Here is a 16,725-nt window from a genome sequence, read left to right on the forward strand (position 1 = left end):
AGAGAGTTAATATCATCAAGAAAAATGCAATTTTCTCTTAGCACTACACCTACATTCATGAAAATTAATGTTCAAGTTGTTTCAACCTGCCTGAACAACTTTCAATTAATAAATAAAGTTGATTTCATTTGTCTAGAGTGGAAATATTACGCTCTAAATTAAAACACAAAAAAGAGAGTTAATATCATCAAGAAAAATGCAATTTTCTCTAAGCACTACATCTACATTCATGAAAATTAATATTCAAATGGTTTCAACCTGCCTGAACAACTTTCAATTAATAAATAAAGTTGATTTCATTTGTCTAAAGTGGAAATATTACGCTCTAAGTTAAAAAACAGAAAAGAGAGTTAATATCATCAAGAAAAATGCAATTTTCTATGAGCACTACACCTACATTCATGAAAATTAATATTCAAGTAGTTTCAACCTGCCTGAACAACTTTCATTTAATAAATAAAGTTGATTTCATTTGCCCAAAGTGGAAATATTACGCTCTAAATTAAAAAACAGAAAAGAGAGTTAATATCATCAAGAAATGCAATTTTCTCTAAGCACTATACCTATATTCATGAAAATTAATATTCAAGTGGTTTCAACATGCCTGAACAACTTTTAATTAATAAATGAAGTTGATTTCATTTGGCCAAAGTGGAGATTATAGTATATTTGGAAAAAGAAGTTTAATTTAAAAAAATTTTATATAAAAAATAAATGTAATATAAAAATTAAGAACTGAGATGATAAAAATTTGAAAATGACCTGACATAAATTTTTAATTAATTTTTTCATTAATTATAAATTCAAGTAGTTTAAAAATAAAAATAGTAAGAAAAAATATTTTTTATGAAATATCACATTATTTTCTAAAAAAAATACACTTAAATACACTTATAAATTTAATTTGTGATTATGTAATATCCAAATATTTAATCTTACAAATAGAAAAAAATGTAAAAAAATTTATAAAAAAAGAAAAATTTTGAAAAAAATTTTCGTCTAACACTTTTTATCACAAGATCTACATGATCATCTACACGTTTCAATTTTTTTAACGAAAAAGAAATATATTTGAATCTATTTTTATTGAAAATCAATAAAGATCAACAAAATCAAATACAAATATAAAACTTATTGTTTGATGCCTCAAGTTAATATGTAGCGAAAGTGGCACAAAAATGAATATTTTGTAATTTTATTCTAATGATATCAAAGAAGCAATATTGCAATAACAACGTCTATAGCTATATAGCTATTGCAATTGCAATTGCAATAGCAATAGCAATAGCAATAGCAATAGCAATAGCAATAGCAATTGCAATTGCAATTAGCAATATATATAGCTATATAAAATTGAATCAAAAAAGTTCACATTGAGCATTTCCGAAATTATGAAAAAATGCATGTAGATCGTATGACAAACTACAAATTAAGCGAAAAAGTGAATAAATTTGGAAGATGATCGTCAGAAATTTATCATCCAAAAGCATACTATCGCTAATTTGATTAAAAACCCTGACGATCAGAGAAGAGAATATATATATAGGTCGGTACTCATTTACTATTAGCTCTACGCTTCAAGCCAGATCTATACGTAGGTTCATTCTACTTTGTATTATTGTATTTCTCGGGGTCCTTCTAGTAATTCGATCGGATCAAAATTACCCGATATATTAAATGATAAAAAGAATTACTAATTGGTCATTGAAATTGGGAATGACAATTTTTATTTTCTATCAGAGTCAGAAACTGATTCGATCGGAGTTCGGAAAGCTGTCTAATAAATCAATATTTACATTATATATTCGTTAAACAGTCAATGGGGAAATTTTTTTTAAAAATTGAGTTCAAATAATTTACTGTGTTCAGCTATTTTTTAATCATAACCTTATAAAAGTCATACGAATAATACGAATATGTAACATAATATGAACACCAAATAAAATTTGTAGTTGTGTAATTCACTTGACACGTATGACAATATGGTAATAACTAATTTAGAAATGATTTTTGAGTAATCGTACTACTAAATTTTGCATGTTTCGGAGCTTGAGATGTTTTGGTAAGTATCTTTTATTTGCGTAAATGAAATTTTGACCAGTATACACATAAATCTCGTGAAGAAAGGCGTAAATAAATATGTAATATTGACATAACTTGGACCGATAGAATTTCCGTGTTCCATTTCACAATTGATAAAAAAAAAATCTTATTTTATTACCGACGGTACATCGAAAGTGCAACATATTAAGATTCATTTCTTGTTTAATTATTCCATTAAAAGTAATAATTTAGCCTTCATTGGGCAATATTGACACTATTGGAATTTACTAATATTGTAGAAAAATTCTGCATATTGTTTGTACATTCCTGCATTCGACTGATTATCATTTTTAGTTGATCTACCCCAAATATCTTTTTCTCGTTTCCTATATCTGTAATTTCCAATAATCTGTGTACCGTATGCATATTTATTTATTACTCAATTATATAATCAAAAGTGAAAGACATTTAATGATGCAAACGAAATCGTATACGACTTCCTTGAAAAAATAATTTTTTATCCCAATTTCTCTCCGTTCATAAATCTATGTAGCAAAGGAAAGAACGCACGTAAGACGAATTTGAGACAGAATATTCTGATGTTACATTCTGATGATCTAAATAGAGATCGGTATCGAACCTAAGATTATTTTCTTTACAATCTTTAATAATAATCCATATAATATAATAATAAATATAGGCGCAAAAACAAAAAAACAATAAAGCAGTGCCCCGATTTTAACGAGTCCATTCACGTTTTTTGTTTTAAAATACTAAGACGCCAGAGTTAAACAGATTATTTTTTATAGAAATCTTTAATAATAGTTCATATAATAAAATAATAAATATAGACGTAAAAACAAATAAAGCAATGCCCGAATTTAACGAGCCCATTCACGTTTCTATTTCAAAATAATAAGACGCCAACAGAGTTAGACTGATTATTTTCTTTTACAGAAATCTTTAATAATCGTTCATATAATAAATTAATAATAAAATAATTATAGGCGCAAAAACAAAAAACAATAAAGCAGTGCCCTGATTTTAACGCGTCCATTCACGTTTTCTGTTTCAAAATACTTAGACGCCAGAGTTAAGACATTTCTGTCTGGAAATCGGTGAATTTCACTTAGAAAATTTGCGAAAATTGCCAAATTATATATAGAATACTATATATTCGGATCTTATTTTAAAAGTAGTATACATGTTTATTGCATCAATTCTGTCATTATCTTTTATACGTAGTTTTGTGCAATGTTATAAATATTTAAATGTTATAAATACATCGTTTTTTTTTGTATCTTTTTTTTCTTCTCCTTTAAATATACACATATTATTTTTTATCTCCTCCTTAATATACGTTATACAAACGAAAATGCCTTCTCAAAAAAGACAGAAACAATTAAGAAGACAAAGAATTATAAGAAGACATTTTCGACCTAGCATACCCATTAACAATGTGAGGCTTATCGCAAACCTTCCACAACAAAGTACAAACGTTTTATTAATTACTCAATTTTTTAACGGATTTTCTTTTTATTGACAAATTGTAGTCAATTAAAAAAAAATGAATATACTTGGCAAGTAAATAAATTTATTTATTAATCAGAATTTTATTTATTATATAATATTTGGATTTCTTAACTATTCTACATGAAAATTGTTTCTTTTTCAAAGAATCTTGTATTATGCATTGTATGTATCTTCCCCTGATTTTCTTATTCCATCCATTATATAATACCAACCCATTATAAGATATTACCGTATCATATTTTTTTTTTATCTATATAGCCTTTTTATATTTAATGGCCATCATGGCAATTTCACCTTAATTTCCCTTATGTATCAATATGATTTATGGTTTATAATAAAATATGTATACTTAGAATATTTATAAAGTATTATAATAAGCTATTCAGTTTGCGCAGGTGACAAAACTGTCCCTCAGAAACACGTAAAACACGTCAGCACGTGATGATGTGACAAAATCATCACAGGTAGTGTGGTACCATTCATAATTAAAATTTCACCCCATGACATTTAAAAAAAATAATTTTGCTGAAAAAACCCTCAGATAAATATAAACAGTGGAAACGCTATTTCCTTTTCTGCTCTGTAACAGACATTACCATTTATCTATTTGTCGAGTAAAATTCCTGTGTACACACCCGATATACACTCAACATTAAAATGGCATATTTTGGCTTGTCCGTCTAAATGAGATAAATCTAATAAATTAATGATTATAAAAACGCAATCACTAATTAATGTTGTCTTAAATACAAGAAATTGACTTATTAGCAGGGGAGCTGCCATTCGATTCATTCATTGCCCTATAAAAAATTTTTATCCGAATATTTCCATTATTTCTCCGTGTCTTCCGTAAAAATTCTGTGAAAATGATACATTCACGGATATCCGTGTTAGCGAGATGAAAATTTCCATGATTTAAGGCTATAAATTCCATTAAAATGATACATTTACGGAAAAAACATGGAAAGATAAAACACGGATCAGATTTTTTACAGGGTTGTGTTATAAGATAATAAGAACCATCTAAAAGAGGAAACAAAATAGTAAAGCTTTATTCACTAGTAAATTATTATTTAAAAAATAAAATTATTATTAAAAAAAAAAAATCTATATAACTAAAATAATTTGTCTGACGTTTGGATTTATAGTCTCTGTGTGAATAATTTGGTATTGTGTAACTTGAAATCCCATGCCATACAATTAAAACCCGTGACACTGATCTATTTATGGTCAAAATCCGTGTGCATTCCAACTAATCCAATTTCAGTTAATAAAATTTTACCTTAATCGGAAAATTATTTGTCCGATTTTTTTTTTTTAAAAAAAATTTTCGTACTAATCTTTTTTTTCGGATTCCTTTTTTTTAAACTGATTTCCTTTTTCTTTCCACCAAATTTTTTTATTATATTAAATATATTTACAAAATTATTATTTTTTTTAAAAAAATCAATATAACATATCAGATATAGGAAAATTGACCGACGTTGATAGAAAGATGAGTAAGATTTTTTCAATTAAATTGAACGCTGGATAAATAGTTTGATTTTCAAATTCATAAAAATCAATCAATTAATTATAAAATATGTAAAAATGTCAATTTTTTTTGAATTGTTGATTTAATAATAGATTATTATAACCAAATCCATATCCGAAATTCTCTAAATAACTACCAGATTTTTGAATAAAGATTTTAATTCAATTGGTCTAGTCAAATTAAGTACCAAAAGAATAATAATAAATGAAATGAATAGATTCTAATACATTTAATTATTCAAATATTTTTTTTGAGTTGGTTATAAGTTTAAGATTGACGTAATATAAAATAAGAAATAATTATAAAATTTATAATTAATTAAAAATATTTGTAGTATTTTCATAATATTAAAGTTTTTCGAAAATACTTCTAAAAAATTAATCAAAAAAAATGAGGGTGAATGAAAAAATAGGGAGATAAAAGGGAAATGAAGGGGGAGTGAGGGAGAAACGAAATGGAGCAAAGGGTGAGTGAAAGAAACAAAAGGAACGAAAAAGATCAAGTGGGAATGAAAAAAAATGAAAAGAATGGAGGGGGACGAAATGGAGCAAGAGGGAATAAAAAAATGAAAAGAACAAAGGGTAGTATAAAGATAAAGGAACGAAAAAGATGAAGTGGGAATGGAATAAAAATGAAAGGAACAAAGGGTAATGTAAAGGAATGAAAAGACGAAGAAACAAAGAGGAAATAAAAACAACGGAAAAAATGTAGGAAGGGAAGAATAAAAAGAGCAAAAGAAATGAAAAGACAAAAAGAAAACAAAAAATGGGAGAAGGGACGGAAATGAGATAAACAGGGGGACCAAGTAAAAACCAAACCCATAAAATTAAAAGAAGAGATAAAGTTAGTAGGGAGTTAGTAGGGAACGGAAATTACATGTAATAAATAAACAAAAACAAAAAAATAAAAAACATACCTTAGTAGTTACAAAGATTAGCCAATAAAATTTAATGCACAAATTTAATAATGAGGTGATATCACCGGGTAAATATCACCGGGTAAATTATATAGGTTAAATCACCCAAGGTGAAAAATTATTAAATCGCCAAATCGCCCAGGGTGAAAATACGTCAAATCATTAATATAAACTATATTATTGTAAATATAATTTATATCATTCTAATATTATAAATATAATTTAATAATGTTATTTATTATTTTTTGTTAACTAATTATTACTATATTAAATTCCTAATTATAAACAACTGATTCGTATTTTTTATAGTTAAGACCCGCTTGATTGGCAAGTCATGTTGTACATCTTATTAATCGTCAAATATTTATTTTTTTTTCATCTTTCCTTAGGGATCGACTTTGTTCCTTTAATATCCTTATTTCTTAAATACCTAAAATATTTAGCATAGTTTCGTAGTAGAGGTTGGAACCGTTCAAAAAAAACCTTACCCGGTTAATACTAAAAAATATTTTTTGGCCGTAAATTGTATCTATTTGATTCTACTCACATATTTAGTTATAGAGAGGAACATTAGCCCTGTTCATTTCTAGATCGTATCGGATTGACCGAAAAAATGTATAACCAATCAGATCATAGTTACAATTGAGCACAATTTTTGATTGATCGGATTGGTTTATATATCCATAATAGCTTATAGGGCAAAAACACGTAGTTGTTGTTTATTATGTTTATTATAAAATCGATCAGGGAAAAACACCAATTTTTGTAGATCGGCTTGACTGACCGCTGACCGCATCAGTAACCAATTATTTTGGGGTACAAATTTGCGATCAATCTGGTCCGATCTAGAAATGAACAGGGCTATTAATTTCGTTCATCGGCCAATTTTTGGAATGCTAGCCAATCGGGTGCGACATATATTTAGCCAGTAATCTACATAAAGGTAGGGTAAGGGTTTGCGTAGAATTGACAAAAATAATCATGTAGATCTTTCCTTTTGTAGATAATTCCGGCCGGATTTTATTTCCTTTTTTAGACACTGACTGGCATTATTATAATTCCGGCCCTGAAAAAATGCGTAGAGCTAATAGTAATTTTTTTTTGCTGCACCTTACCTCTATACATATAGCTCGGGGTCCTATCTACATATATCTTATACCGAAAAAGGAAAGGCCTAGACCAGTCTATGAAACGAGGTGTATCAAGTGCGTCGATTGATTAGCATACCAAAAAATCAGTTCGATCTTGGGAACACGTGACCGACCGCAGTTATATAATTCTGGCCCGCATTTATATAGCTCTGACCAGAATTATGGTCCAAATGATTTTAAGACGCCTCGATCTTAACCAGTTAACCGGTTAACCTGTAGTTTTATAAAAGTTTGTTCAATTTCAATCCAATAATTTATGTCATACAGTATCTAACGCAAATAGAAAATGTAATTATTATTAGACAAAAAGCACAACGAGATAAATAAAACCATAATTATTCAATATCACATTACTTGATCTTATAAATTGTTTTCGTTCCTATTATCAGAAAGCACAAACATTTTTTATTATAATTTTATAAAATGAAACTTGCCCTAACACCATCAATTTTTTAGAAAAATATGCAATAAACATTTCCAAATATCCATTTTATCATTTCTAAATAGGTTAAACTGTTAAAGAGTAACTGCCATTATGAAACTTCACTGTGATTCCTATTTTCTTCGGTGTGATTTTATTGTGATTTATTGTAAAAAAAAAAAATTTTCAATAGTGTCTGTCTATTTATCCAAATATCAAAAAAAAATTTTTGACAAATAAGTATTAAAAATTTTAAAATTTTTATTGTAAGAAACGAACGTGATGCGAATTTAGATAAAAAAAAAATTGACGATCGGCATCAATTTCAATAATTTTGTTCCAAGCGTAAATAAGAAAACATTTTTTGCGTTTATGATACTTTATTCTATATTTTAGTTTGTAATTTAGTCTATATTTCATAAAAAAGAAAAAATAGTTGCTAATCAGATAAAAGCGCGAAAAATCATACGAGAAAATCTTTTGATCATGATTTAAAAAAAAATCATTAAAACAAATGAATAAAATTTTATTGTCACTCTAAGTCGAAATTCCATCTGTCATTTAGATTTGGCCTTTCAGGAATTCAGGAAGCAATCATTAAGTTCTCTAATTTATTAACATTAATACTTTTAATAATTCGATGAATTCCAAAAAAAAATTCATTTTTTGGATTTAATTTTTAGATTCGTTATAGATTTGATTGGATTTTCGATTAATTCGAAATCGAGTAGCGTTAAAATTTATGACACATAATATTTACTATATGTGAAAGTAATGCTAGAAAATTCTTAAGGCATTATAAAAGTTGGCCAATAATTTAAGCCGATCGTTGATTTAGGCACATCATCAACTTGGGGCACAACAAATATACGTGATCGGTTAAAAAGTGATTAAATTCAATCATTCTAACCGAAATTATATAAATGTACTAAAAGGATTTTTTTTTATATAAGAGAAAATTATTATTTTTTTTTTTATTATTTTCCTTAATTTTTCATATGTGCATTAAAATCCAATTTTGTAATCAAATTTGTTTAATATTATATATAAATGGTATTAAAAATTTCTGATGTATATCTTACAAAAATAAAAAGATTTTATTGAGAATTAAAAACAACCACTTCATACAAGCGATTCTTATATAAACGTTACTTCTATAACCATTAAATTATATTTTCTTTATCAAATATTATTTCAAGGACTATGAATTGTTTCTCATACATCCCTCTATTTCCATTAAATATTCGTTCGAACATCAGTGAAAAAAAATTCTCGTAGCTTTGATAATCTCTGTTATTTGTCGAGCGTGAGTGGTAAAGTTTGATTAATGAACTGTTTAAAAAAAAATTTCAAAACAAAATCCAAAAATTATTAAATAAAAATTATAGTACCTTTGCTCAAAACGGCATTTTATTAAATTTTGACGTGTCGAAATGATCAAATATATCGGGTAAGGGGTAGATTTAGTAGCGTTTACTCAGCTCTTTGGATGAAAGGGCCTAGATGGATTTTGGATGATGGTGCACAAGAATGACTCGAGCTGGGCCAATGAATGTTGCTTTGAAACCGACGTTAAGATAATTAACAACATATTATTGATGATTCCATAAAAAATGATGTAAAATTTTCGATCTTTTTATTGTAAGATAATAATAAATAACAAAAAAAAATTAGTCACTATAATTAAAATTATATAATAGATTAAAAAGTGATATCTTACTGTTATAATTAGATATTTGTTTCTGAATAATCGGATGATAGATTTTTTAGTAAGAGTTCTCGTTTTTGATGGAACTACAAAAAAATGTAAAGACAACTCGCACTCATAATTTTTAAATCTGCTTGCTAATGTTGTCGGTTACCGCCAAAAGCGGCGTAATTTTTTTTGGAGGACATTTCGACATCATATTTGGTCGAAATTATAATTCCGTTCGTACATCACAAATTAAATGACCCATTTTTTCTAATAGAATGTTGTCGAATGTTTCATTTTCGTACATCGTAGAAATAATGCTGCATAAAAGTTAATGCATCCTCAGGAATTTCGGGTATATATCAATTAAACATAATGTCTTTTTCCTATTGCAAAATATTCATAATACAGTAACACCTCCCTAAGTGCACGCACCTCGGGACCGACTATGCACGTGTACTTAGGGAGGGTGTGCATTTATAGAACAGCCAATAGAAAAATAGATTTTGTTACACAATTAGGTTTCTGACAAAAATTTTTATTTATAAGTTTTAAATTTTTTTTATTAAACTCAAATCCAAATAAAACAACATATTTTGCGAAAATTTAGTGAAAATATGTGTTAATGTCAGTTTGCCGCATTAAACTATTTTTTTTGGCCCTAAAAAAATTTTCAATCTTTCCCACTATCTGTCTCCTTAAAAAAAAATCTTCTTGCTATACTAATTTGGGATAATTGATCAAGTAAGATGTTCACACGCTTGTAATTTACTCCAATTCATCTATAATTTAATTGATGATGTTATAGTAGTTGGTACTAACGAATTTCATAGTCAAATGTAATTGCTTGTAACTACAAAATAAAAGTTTACTGTTATATAGTTCGCCATGATTTCACTTCTAAATTGATAAATTAAATTAATTTAAAAATTAACCGTTATCAATGATTGGTCAAAATTTTGCAATAGTCACGTGAATGCATTTATGGAGGGTATTCTAATATACCCGGGACTCAGATTTGCTTGCACGTGCAGAACATAGAGGGAGTGCACTTAGCTCTAAGTCCCGAGCTCGGGATCAAGCTATGGAGTGCATATAGAGAGGGAATGCACTTATAGAGGGTGCACTTATAGGGGTGTTACTGTAATATCAAATGAATAAATATTAGAATTAGTATTATGGTTCTCGGCATGTAAATCTTCCGGCGCATCATATAAAAACCCTATATCTTATACTTTATATCATTATTACATGGACCATGAAAACCCATGTCGGAAATACGGGCATCTGTACAGTAGAAACCTTTTCGTCTTCAACAAGTAAATTTTCTCCACGAAATTTCCGTGAACCTCAGAATAAATTCTTCAGATTTCCAACGTTCCCCATAGTATATCGATCATATTTCTACATGAAAGAATTCCTCAAATTATTGATAGAGCCTCCGTTCTCGTAGTACAAAATCAATAACTGGTTGTTGGTAGCTAATGAAGCAGATTGTAATATGTTTTAATTATTAAAAATAAAGAAATTGTAATTTTGTAGTTAGGATATATTCACCGTTTCATTAAGCAGTCTAGATGACCTATTAGTAGTTGTACTTTATATCATTCTCACAATTAATATTAACTACGCTAACCAAAATTTCATTATTGCTATTGGTTAATTCTTTTAATTCTTGGTATTATTTTTTATCTGTGATTGATCGAAAATATGTCACATCAATGGTTTCCTAGTATGTGCCGTAAACTGGTATACTGTATGTGCAGTAAATAGTCACTATAACTTGTGTGTAATATTTATTAATTTAAATTTTCCTAAAAAACATTTACATACTTTATTTTATACTTTATAATATATCATACCATTCTAATTATTCATTCTTTTTCTCCTTAATTACTAATAAAATTATTGTTCCATGAAATTTATAATCAAAGTTATTTAAATCAGCATGGAAACTTTAATTTTTATAGCAAATTCGGAGAGATTTAAAAAATTTATACTGTTAAGCTATGTACTATTAAACTATTTTATGCTATCTACTTAGACTATTTAAACTCTACGGCGTCATTGGCCACAGTAAAAGTTACGGCATTGATAACATTAACGGCACATTGGGTTTCACACGGTTTGATCTGGAATTGAAACCCTATAATGCCTTATAATGAATTGGATGGACATTACTATCACGTGCGTAAAATATGCACGGCGAAATTTGGCAACCTGTTATTTGAACAAAACAAAATTATACTCAATTATAAAGCTCTAGTTGATTATAGTATTTTCATAAAAATAGTTTTAATATTAGCTGAATTATTAACTTTTTTAATATATTATTTAAAAAAAAATTTTTTTTTTTGTAACTTATGATTCAAATCAAGTGAATTTATATCAAAATAAATCTTTAACTAAGATGATTCTAACGATATTAAAAACAAAAAAATTATTATTGACAAGGAGTTAAAAAGTTCAATACTTGCAGTATCCTCTCTCAGATTTTTGAATAAGCCTAACTTTAAAATAAATAATAATAAAATTTTGTTATTAAAATTCTTTAAATTATGATATAAAATAATTAAACAAATAAAATCATACCAAATTTTGCTTAAAATTCTAAGCTTTTTACAATTTATTAACTGAAACTTTACTACATGCTACAAATAAAAAGTTTACTTATTGTATAGTAAGCCTTGTTACACAAAGTACTAGAAAGTCTTATAAACCCATCGGAACGTTAAAACCTTGAAATTAGGGGTTGTGAAACAAATTTCACGTTTGTCAAAGTAAAATTGTAACTTAGGACGATTCGGATATGGACAAAGTTGCACTCAACATTAAAATGGCATATTTTGGCATGTCCGTCTAAATGAGAATGAGATAAATCTAATAAATTAATGATTATAAAAACGCAATCACTAATTAATGTTATCTTAAATAATATAAAATGAGAATATTTTATGCCAAATTCCATATCTAAGTCAATATTACTTACCAAATAACTATCAAGATATCTTAATGAGAAGATTACAAGTACGAACTGCCCTATGACCTGATCATGTGAGATCTGATTTCTTAAGAAAATTATTGATAAGTATTTATTTAATGAAAGAGTCCGATTCTTTTGAAAATTTATATTATTGTTAAGCATAATATTGAGAAACAAATATCAAAAAAAAAAAATTGCCAAGTTGCAGCAATATGGTTTTAAAAAAGGAAATTCAAATAAATTTTGGTAAAATAATAAAGAAATTGATTATTAATTTAATAGTCGAAATAAGCAGGAAAAAAATTTTCATAATAATATTACCTTAAATTTATATAAAATAAGCCCTTGTTTTTCAAACAAGCTATATTATGTTAAAATTGATATATAAATTAGCGGTGCAATGAAAAAACAGTTCGGAATTCAATGTTTTTGTCCTACATCGAATAATGACACTTTTACTAATAAATGTATAGCCTAAAACATTCTCCTTTAATTTTATTTTATACTATTGAAGCCAATTTTGAAATGACCATAAAATTTCTCCGGCAACCCTTTCCAGGTCGTGTTGATCGGGTACGAGTCTTTAATCGAGTCACTTGGTCGATCAAGATTGATTTGTCCGGAATGCGATAAACCTCTAATTACTTTTGGATAGTGTTTGGAATGTTTGGAATGCAAAATTAGTGCCATGAAAGAAAACTTTCCCCGTTCACAGGTACAAAGGGATCGACGAATTCAACTAAACTCCACGCCACTAGTGATTACTTGGTTTTGGCGGAAAAATTCGATATATCGGTTTCATGATGTAAAATACTTACTGTACCAAATACATATACGCAATACATAATATACGCCAAAATTTTCTTTAATCGTTTTACGGGATAACGAAGACTAACTAATATTAACGAAATTAGTCTAATGTTCATTATAATAGCTAGATAATAGCTATGATAAACGTTACTAAAAAGAAAAAAAACATACCATTTACCAACTTATTTATATATTGTAGCATTCCTTTGCTTATAACAATAAATACTAGATAAATAAACTATATGCCATAATCCAAGTGTCAACTTCTTTATATGGTAAAAGTGACACATAAATAAACTAATTAAAAGACAATTATGTTCAAATGATACAGCGCTGCTCTTGAAAACCAACTTACCTTAGCTTGTTATGAGCTATCAGCCTAGATATCTGTGTTACACAAAAATGACGATTCTTTTTCCTTTAGTGTATCGATACTATATCGTCTTCGTCGATCCTTTAATAAGCAAAGTTCGCCAGCTTGATTGAATTTTGATGAACTAATACATCGCATTAAATATGATAATTTTTAAATAACTACCAAGTCTTAGCGTACAATTCTTTCATCGTACAAAAATGTTACAGAACAATCTAATTGTGCCAAGTTGTGTTTATTATCATCCCGTCGAAATTTTTACAGTTTCGAAGTGTACCACAATTAGGCATCAACGTATTTATAAGGAGAAAAAAAAAAGAATTGTTCATAAAAAATTAATTAATTAAATTAAATTTATATGTTTTATTAAATAATTTATCATTACCTAACAGTAAATTATGTCGTGAAAATCTACATCTCGTTGAAATTATGAACGTACGGTAATCTAAATCAAATAAATATAAGATAGAGTAGTATATGCATTCATATTTTAATAAAGTTGTCATTATCTCATATTAATAGGATTAAAAAGAAATTTTCAAAACTAAATATTTCACTCTGAACGCTTTGAAATCGGTTTTCTTGAAGCGCGATGCTACGAAACTGAAGACCACCTTATCAGCTTATCAGGAAAGGAGAATAGCCAACAAGAAACTTCCTATTTTCTTTATATCCAGATGCTAATCTTGTAACATCCTGAATATGAATTGATCATTTTATGGTCCAGCTTATGGTGGTTCAACTTATAGTGGTTCGAAAATGGCCGATTTCAATATTTGATTACACAGAGTAAATAAATAAATATACCTACAATACAAATTTTATGATGTGTAAGAATCAATTTTATATTCTTTATTGAAATTCTGAAAGACATATTTTTTACTTTCTCAAAATTATGCTTACTAAATTTTACTTGTAAGTAAGGGTAATTGATTAAGAATAAATGTAATTTTCTTGAACTTACTGTATAATTATTATCTTTTATATTCACATGAAAGATTGATAACTATCGAGGATCTTTTTAGCCAATTATGACGAGAAACCTAAATAAAATTTTATTCTATGTTAGGGTATTCGGAATTAAGAAACAATGGTGATTTATATTTTAGATACATGCAAGCATAATTTTGATAAATATTTTTGGTCTACCGAGATCAACTCCCACAGAATTAGCCGTTAATAGAAGGGTTATATGAAGAAAAAATTTGAATTTTGTATATTATTTTGGTTGTACTTTGGTTCTGATCTTCACATTACAATTTATCTGTTGTGATATAAACGATTATAATAAGATTATTAGACAAAAGATAAACACAAATCATGTGAAATCATAAAAAAAGCTCGTAAATTTCAAGATATTATACATACACAGCACGATGAAATATAGACCTCTACATGAAGACCGGCTTATTTCATATATTTAAATGACAAAATCATTTCTAATGTTATTTTTGTTAGCATGAAAAAGTAAAAAAAAAATTTGAATTAATTCTAAATTGAATATATGGTTCATTACATACAGACATAATTTTAATTAAATATTTTTGGTCTACCGAGATCAACTCGTTCGAACGTTCCTACAGACTTAACCGCTAACGGAAGGGTTATATAAAGAAAAAATTTGAATTTTGTATATTATTTTGGTTGTACTTTGTTGATCTTCACTTTACAATTTATCTGTTGTGATAAAAACGATTATAAGACAAAAAAGATAAACACAAATCATGTGAAATCAAAAAAAGCTCGTAAATTAGATATACATACACGGCACAGTGAAGTATAGATCTCTACATAAAGACCAGCTTATTTCATATTGTAAAATGACAAAATAATTTCTAATGTTATTTTTGTTAGCATGAAAAAGTAAAAAAGGTATATTGGTTCGTATTAAATACAATTCATAATTTAAATCTAAATTAATTCTAAATTGAATAAATTAATAAATATGGTTCTAAATCTATTTATTACAAATAAATAATATAAAATACAGTATTACTTATTATACCTATTAAACTGAATTTACATGCGAAATTGTGAATTGGAAGGAGTACTTTCAATATATTATATGTATATAATCGAAATTTTGCGATCCATCCAATACTAAGTTGGCAAGTAGCGAGAGTTGTTTCATTCTAATATAACCTGTTGTTGAGGAACGGATTAGATATTATCAAGACTTTAAAATCAGTGAAAAAAATACGAAGGAATATCGAAGATTACTAAGGATATTGTTAACGCTTCCAGTTGTAGAATAGATATTATCAAAACTTTTAAAATCAGTGAAAATAAATACGAAAGAATATCGAAAATTACTAAGGATATTGTTAACGCTTCCAGTTATAGAATTTTTTTTTAAATTTTAACCAATAAAGCCTTGATTTTATGTTCGTGTAGTAAAAAGTAAATAGATAGACTTCTATGGTGTGTAATTTAATACGATCTTGATCATTATAATCGAGACGATGATGAAATTAGCTTTTAGACGGAGGTCGCCGTGGATATAATCCTATAAAGTGATATAATACAGTCTTATTATCTCTAATAACTCTCCAATAAATGCCCGCTCCAATCCAGTACAGTTCAATTGAACTTATCCAGTTCAGTGGCCAACTAATGTCGAGTGGTTAATGACTTCTAATACTACTATAAGAATATTTGCATATCTAATAAACACTCAAAAACGTAATTTTGAATAAATCCGTTACTATGAATATCTTCAAGACCAAATGAAATAACTTGTAACATATATAATTTTTGAAAATACGTTATCGCTAAGAAAACTCATTAACATTATAAAGATCCGGAATACGTTATCGCCAAGAAAACTCATTAACATTATAAAGATCCGGAATACGTTATCGCCAAGAAAACTCATTAACATTATAAAGATCCGGATGAAAATTTTGTCGAGCACTCCAATTCTTCTAGTCTATCTTGTTCCTCTTTAAAACAAAATAATTATAATAATAATTTAATATATTTTATATTACTGTTTGTCATTCATAAATACACTACTATCACCACCACCTTTGGTTTATGATAATCTATTTGACGAAGGAAATCGACAAATTAATAAGAAATTTTTTTTTTTTAAAACAAAAACATACGTATCGTGCACGCACATACTTATCATCACAGTTTTCACTTTTTTTTTTGCTTTGGAAAAAAGTCGTTATTTTTATAGTTGAAAAAAAAATAAAAGAAAATCGCTATTTAATTTTGCTATTTAGGCATGGGTAAACTTAAATCATGATTTACACATATTATT

This window comes from Rhizophagus irregularis, chromosome 15 (genome assembly GCF_026210795.1).
Source record: "Rhizophagus irregularis chromosome 15, complete sequence".
NCBI lineage: Eukaryota > Fungi > Glomeromycota > Glomeromycetes > Glomerales > Glomeraceae > Rhizophagus > Rhizophagus irregularis.